The sequence below is a fragment of the Egretta garzetta genome, unplaced genomic scaffold, assembly GCF_000687185.1.
Source record: "Egretta garzetta isolate BGI_Z169 unplaced genomic scaffold, ASM68718v1 scaffold943, whole genome shotgun sequence".
Classification (NCBI taxonomy): domain Eukaryota; kingdom Metazoa; phylum Chordata; class Aves; order Pelecaniformes; family Ardeidae; genus Egretta; species Egretta garzetta.
Window position 1 is genome coordinate 153716 of NW_009259309.1, and position 6733 is coordinate 160448.

Consider the following 6733-nt stretch of genomic DNA (forward strand, 5'->3'; position numbering starts at 1 on the left):
TCATCTGCAAATTTACTGAGGGCACACTCAATCCCCTCGTCCAGGTTGCTGATAAAGATGTTAAACAAGACCGACCGGCCCTAGAACTGAGCCCTGGGGGACACCACTGTGACCGGCCGCCAACTGGATTTAACTCCATTCATCTAGTCCAGCCCCCCAAATATATTTAATGGGACACAATGATTTCCCACATGAGGTCGATGGAGTTGAAGTGGGATGACCTGAAGGATACACTGACCAGTCAAAGCGGGGGAACTCATCGGTCGCTGAAATGGAGTACGCATGCCCTGGCTGGGCAGCACGTCCAGCTTACGGTGCTGACGTGAGATGGGGTGAGCTCGGCGAGGCGACAGGGACAGTTTTGGGGTTGCTGCCATCGTACCCACCCAATTGCTCACTAGCAGGAAGCAGGGCGGCTCCTCTGGGACGCGTGACCAGCAAAACTATTTCTCCTGCTCCTCTTCCTCCTCTGAAAACACGCAAAAGGTGAGCACAGAGGAGGAAAGAAAAAACAAAGCAAAATTTATGTTTTCAACTGTGAGCACCCTTGGAGCAAACAGCTCTCATTTATCCTTACACCTCCAAATGCAGAGAGACTTTGCAATCAACCACACTGGGGAAAAGGCTGAAGGTCCAGCTGATGCTGGGGTTGGTAGCAACAACCACCGTTACAGGGCATCCCCACAAAGCATGACTTCGTCCCGTTCCCTGCGCGTTCGATAATGCACCCGCATCCCTCCTGGCTCGTAATTAATGCACTTTGCCCCCTGATTATTACAACGCTGTGTGCTGCGCCGGCTTAATGATTTACTGTTTCATCTGCTCTTATCACCTCCCAAAGGAGCTGGTTTCTTCTTGGTTTATAGCTAATGCACCCAACCACTCGGGAAAGCGTCCGGAGCAGCAGGGGAGATGGCGAGGAGCCTAAGCTCTCACCTCCTTCCCTCGCCCCACCATGGCAGCCACAGGTAATCTCTTTTCAGCTAAGCCCTGGGCACTTTGAGTTTTCCAAAGGCCTCGTTTGCTTTACCGAGTTTATGTTTTGTTTTTTTAAAGGTTTTATTAGTGCATCGATAATGTCTCGGTCAGGCCATCGCTTCCATTTTCCCCAGCTTGGAAATTACAGTCTAAAGTTCACCATTGGAAACAGCTCGCAGCCATCACCCCCGCAATTAACTTTGCCCTTCGACCTCTGCAAATCAGGCAGTTCCGAGCTGGTTTGCTTGCCGTGGGACCGGCTGCCCGGCTCTCAGAGTGTCTGCGGGTGGCAGGGACGTTCAGTGGGGAAAGGCTGACTCAGTGAAGTAGAGAAACATCTTGGCTTGCAAAAAAAAAACATAAAGGCTGAGCTCAGGCTGAGCTGGGGAATGCCACTGAGGTGCATATCTGGAAATAATGAAGCTATTTCCAACCTTCTAGAGGTGGTTTGGGTCTCCTTGTGCTGAATCTGAGACTGCAGGAGAGCATCAAACTCAGACCTACAAGACCTACAGCAGTAGAGCTGCTTTGGCCACAACCGCATCCTCCACCAGCCCATTTCCAACCCTGTGTCCTCTCGGTGTGCATCCTGTCTTCCTCTGAACACAACATAACCAGCCCCACAGCCCGAATAGAATGATAGAATCATAGAATGTTTTGGGTTGGAAGGGACCCCTAGAGGTCACCCAGCCCAACACCCCTGCAGGAGCAGAGACACCTTGAACCACATCAGGTTGCTCACAGCCCTGTCCAACCTGGCCTGGAATGGTCCCAGGGATGGGGCCTCCACCCCCTCTCTGTCCCCCCCTTTCCTCTGGGCCCCCTTGAAGCCCTGACCGGCCGCACTCAGCTCTGCCCGCAGCCTTCTCTTCTCCAGGCTGAACAAGCCCACCCCACCAGTGATTCAAACAGGCTGGGAGGGAAGGCAGTGGCCCAGCAACGGGGTGGCTGGAGGAGAAGACCTGGAAGCGAGACAATGCTGCGGACAGAAAGATGGCAGAGGAGGCACCCAAGAGATGTCGGGAGAGGCATCGCCTACAAATATAAGCCCCCCCGTTGCCCGCTGCCTGCCTGCACTGCCTTGCTCCATTAGCAGCACCATCTTATTTGTCTGCAGAGGCACTTCTAATCATAGCAGCGCTTCCATTAGCTCCCCTAGGAGCTGGATCCCTAATGCATTAATGTCAGGCTAAACCCCCACTCTGAACCATTTCATCCCATTATCGCCGCTTTTTCTTCTCTCCCTGCTTCCATCCGCACCAGGGAGTGCTAACGGTGACACTGAGCAATCATGTTATTTGTTACCAATACTCACGAGCCCAGCCGTGTCTGCAAAACCAGGAAAGCAACTTTTCCGCCTCTAGAGGATCCTTAGGGGTTTTTGTCTCAGGTTAAAAATGATCATCATCATTGGAACCTATTAGACTCAATCGCTGGGGAGCATCTGAAGGACCATCAGGTACCGCAGGAGCTTGTACAGCGGCTGCTGATAGACACATGAGATCGACCAAGCTAATCCTAAAGCAAAGGCCCACCACGATGGGAAAATTCAACATGGAAGTTCAAACTGGGATGCAAGCTTCAAATTCAGGATGCTGGACCTGAGAGCTATTTAATAGATGCAATGGACCCACCTGAAAAGAGACACTAGGGGAGTGAGAGACCGAAAAGCTGGTGATGGAGAGGTTATTTTGCTCTCTGCCTGCTACCACTCTTCCTTACGCTGCCTCTTTTTGCCTCCTGTGTTACAGGTCCCTGCTTTGGACTCTCCATCCCTACCCCTGCGCTGAGCCCTGCCATCAGGGAAGCAGCAAGAAGCAGCTCCGAGTTACAGCCCAGCAGAGAAAGCTGAGAAAGAAAACAAATCAGCCAAAGCCATCTTAATTACAGGCGCTCAGAGCAGGCTCTTCGTCATCCTTTTGCTTCTCTTTACGACCTGCATTTGTTTATTTGTGGTTTTAAGGCAACGAGGTCTGACTTTAAAAATGATCTGTTTTGGGAAATGCACGTTACAGTCTTAAAAGCCATTTTTCTTCGCCTCTGCATGATGCCCAAGAGCTGAAAGTGCTTTCGAAAGGTGGTGGTTGCCATGGGATGCAGTGAGCCAAGGGCTGTGCACCAAACGGCCTCTCCAGCTCCACGCTGTGCGATCACAGAATCCCAGAATCCCAGCATGGCAGGGGTTGGCAGGGCCCTTGGGAGCTCACCCAGTGCCACCCCCCTGCTCAAGCAGGCTCACCCAGAGCAGGGGGCACAGGACAGCGGCCAGGCAGGGGTTGAAGATCTCCAGAGAAGGAGACTCCACAGCCCCCCTGGGCAGCCTGGGCCAGGGCTCGGGCACCCTCAGCCTTTCCTCACAGGGGAGATGCTCCAGTCCCCCCATCATCCTTGTTGCTCTCCTCTGGACTCTGTCTATGGAATGGCAGATGATGGAATATCCCTGACTCCACCAACCCCTGCTACCTCACAAGTACCGGCAGAAAGCAGTGACTCAAAACCAGCATTACTGCCACCAGCAATGCCGCAAAAAAATCGGTATTTTCCCAAAGACGAGATGATCGCTCGTCCTAAAATTGTCCCGTTTGCCCCCTCAATGTGACGCAGGCTCAGCGCTCTTCCCAGCCGCCTCTGACAACCCTCAAGGAAAACTCTCCAGGACAAATTACTAAAGAAACCGTTTCCATTGTAGGATATCCCAGATATATCCAGTTATTCGCCTTAAACACATACAGCCACGCCTGCTGAGGAACGCAGACGCACCGCAATTTCTTAGGTGAAAGAAACAGAAACCTCTGCGAGCGCCCTGTGCTGCAAAAGCCGAATGTCATTGGTTTTTTAATGCCAAACCTGCAAGGAGAAGGATGAACCCCTTCCCCAGCGATGCCCAGCTAAGGGAAGCACGCCATCCCCCAAGCAGGGCGGTCCCCCCGGGGCTCGCGTGTTCCTCCTAACCTGCACATTTTGGGGCACTAAAAGAGAATTTTCTGGGCAATTCTGCAGGGAGAGGAGGGTGGGGAGAGAGTTTCTGGTTCAGTGCCCGCAGCAGTGCTTTTTGTCTAGCTGGGAGACCGAGCTTTTGCATTTAATTTGGTGGGAGTGGAGCAGGGGGCCAGCGAGGGCTTCTTCCAGGCAGCCCAGAAAGGGGCTGGAGGGGCTTGGGGGGGGGGACTTCTTGCCCCTGGGCTGCCCCGCTCTCTCCCTTGCCTGCTTTCGGGCCCCACGTACCGTGTTTATTTTTCAACTTCTGCCTTGGAAGGGCAGTGTGGCACCCCCGTGGGTCGAGGAGGGCGGAGCCCACCACCCCCCTGTGTCTCCTCCACTTTGCTTTCCCAAGGGGAGCGGGTCTGAGCTCGCCCACCCCAACCCCTCTCCTCCCTCCCTACGGGGCTGGTTTGTATGCCAAATTTCCGCACCTGCGCCCAGGTGAGCCGTGCTCCTCCCCTGCTTCCTCCCTGCCAGCCCCAGGTGCTCCCAAACACCGGCCGAGGGGAGCGACGACCCAAGAAACATCAAAAAACACCAAACCAACCCCACCCACCCCTGGGCACACCAGCTGCTTTGATTTGCAGTTTTCTCCCCCAAAACTCCTCTGTGACTTCCAGACTTGAAACATTGGCTGCCTCAAGGCTCCCCCCCCCCCCCCAAATCTTTATTTATCTATTATTATAACTGACATTTCATTGCAATGATTACATTTCTTTCTATTGGACTCCCCCATCAGCCACCTCGTGCCTGGGGCATTGCCCCCCACCCCAGGTCCCTGCACCCCTTGGTCCAGCCCCGACCCGCAGCAGAACGGATTCATTCCTTTGAAGCACTTCATTTGCTGCGCTTCCCGGCTCGTGATGGATGCTCCTCCAGGGATCCCCGCTCATAACCCATATTTCAACTCCGAATGCAATTTTCTGACTGGGCCTCCTATAAAACCTAGTTTATTCTTAATAATACTTTCCACTTTCATCTCCAGCCCTGCAAGTGCTTTACAAATGTTAAATAATTAACCCCCACGACGCCCTTGGGAGAGAGGTAAGCGTTATTATCGCTATTTGTAAAAGCAGCTCTGACAGAGCCTTCTGCGCAACAGCCCTGGGTTTAACTCCCTTTTAGGGAGCAGCGCAGGTACTCACGTCACCGCGAGCAAATACACCTGCTGCAGGGAATTTGTAGAAAGCAAGCCGAATTTTAATGTTTTAAATACACCCACCCTGGTTTAGAAATGACTTCATGGTTAGAAGCGCTGTCTGGCAATGCCCCGGCCTTTTTTTTTTTTTTTTTTTTTTAATTCTTCTTCTTGTTTTGATTTCTTAAAATCAAAACTGTTCCCTCACCCTGCCCCGCAATGTTGTTTAAACAGGTGACTTCTTGTAAAAATAATTATCCATTAAGCCATCTTTTCTCACCGTTCGGAGGGGCGGGCACTGCCGGAAGGGAGGAAGCATCCCGCAGGCATCCTCTCGCTGCTGATTTTATCGGTGGTGGGGTTGGATGCCCAAACCCTGCCTGTTTTTTCAGGTGGGGCGATTCAGATTTTTCCAGAGGCAAAAGCCAAGCTGCAGGCATTTTTTTTCTCCTCCAGTAAATTGTGTCATGAATGTCCTAGGAGCCTGCTGCCATTTTAATGAGTGTCCTGTAAGCCCTGGAATAAATCAGAATAAATCAGGGTGCTGCAGGCACGTGGGAGGCTTTACCCATCCCAAAAATACCCTACACCTGGAACTGAGAAATAAATGGGGGGAAAACAAAGGATGGAGGGCCTGGAAACATGAAGAATTATTTATGTGGGGAGTTGCTGCCTCTCTGTGCAAGCTCATGAAGAAAAAAACCCAGGGGATGTCCCAAAATGCAAATGAGACACCAAAAATGCCATGGAAAAAGTCCTGGTCATTAGCGATGAAATGGCCGGACCTGGTCCATGAATCCCACAGCTCCTCTCATCTCGAGAGGCTGAGTTTTGCTAAAACCCAAACCTTTAGCTAAACCTGACACCGACATGGAAATTTGCCCCCAACTGAAGGCTCTGCTGCATTGTGTTGGTGTTTCTTGGCTACCAGGAAATTTGCACCATCAAATATTTGCAGAACCAAACCATGGGGGGGTGTGTGGGAGGGTGGATCTTACGATAAGGAAACAAATAACCTCTCCGTGTGTATTTACTGTGGTAAAGACCAGCTCGGAGCTGGAGGTTAAACAGAATCCGACCTCAGCAAAACTTCCCACTTCCACATGGTCCAGGGCAACCATTTCCCAATAACACACATCCAAAAAAAAAAATTAAAAAAATCTCTAATTTACAATTTCATTTCCACTAGAGCTCAGCCACCCCTTAAAACCCTTGCAGTTCCTTAAGTGGCCTTGAAATCAGATGTCAAGACTGTAATTCATCTACCCTGTGTCCAGGTTTTGGCCTCTCAAGGGGAGCACTGGGCTACCCCTGGAGGTGGGAGCCCTGGTCACCACATTGCACCACTCACCCACCCAAAATAACCCCAGGGCTCAAGCCCTGATCAGCAGCTTTCCCAAAGCTTGTTTGCCTTTACATGAAATCAGTCCTGGAAAAAAACACCATCACAGTTCCTATTCTAGGTGTTTTTGAGGCGCTGGGACACTGTTTGTGTCCTGCTCATCTCTGATTTTCCTCCTCCTGATATCTGTTTTCTCCTTGCCTATCCCACACAGAATTCCAGCCCCTAAATATACCCATAGGACCTCTGATGGCAAACAGCGGCCTGCCGGTCTCCTTACACCGACATGCAGA

The 6733-nt window shown here is 51.6% G+C and overlaps 1 protein-coding gene across 1 annotated transcript in view; it reads right to left on the reverse strand.

Annotated features, from left to right (window-relative positions):
* Nucleotides 1-2751, reverse strand: part of LOC104123957 (transmembrane protein 45B) — a 9875-nt gene extending 7124 nt beyond the window's left edge. The window contains exon 1 of the mRNA XM_009636260.2: nucleotides 2609-2751. The gene's annotated coding sequence lies outside the window, so the exon portion shown is untranslated. The remainder of the gene's footprint in view (nucleotides 1-2608) is intronic.
* Between the last annotated feature and the right edge of the window lie 3982 nt (nucleotides 2752-6733).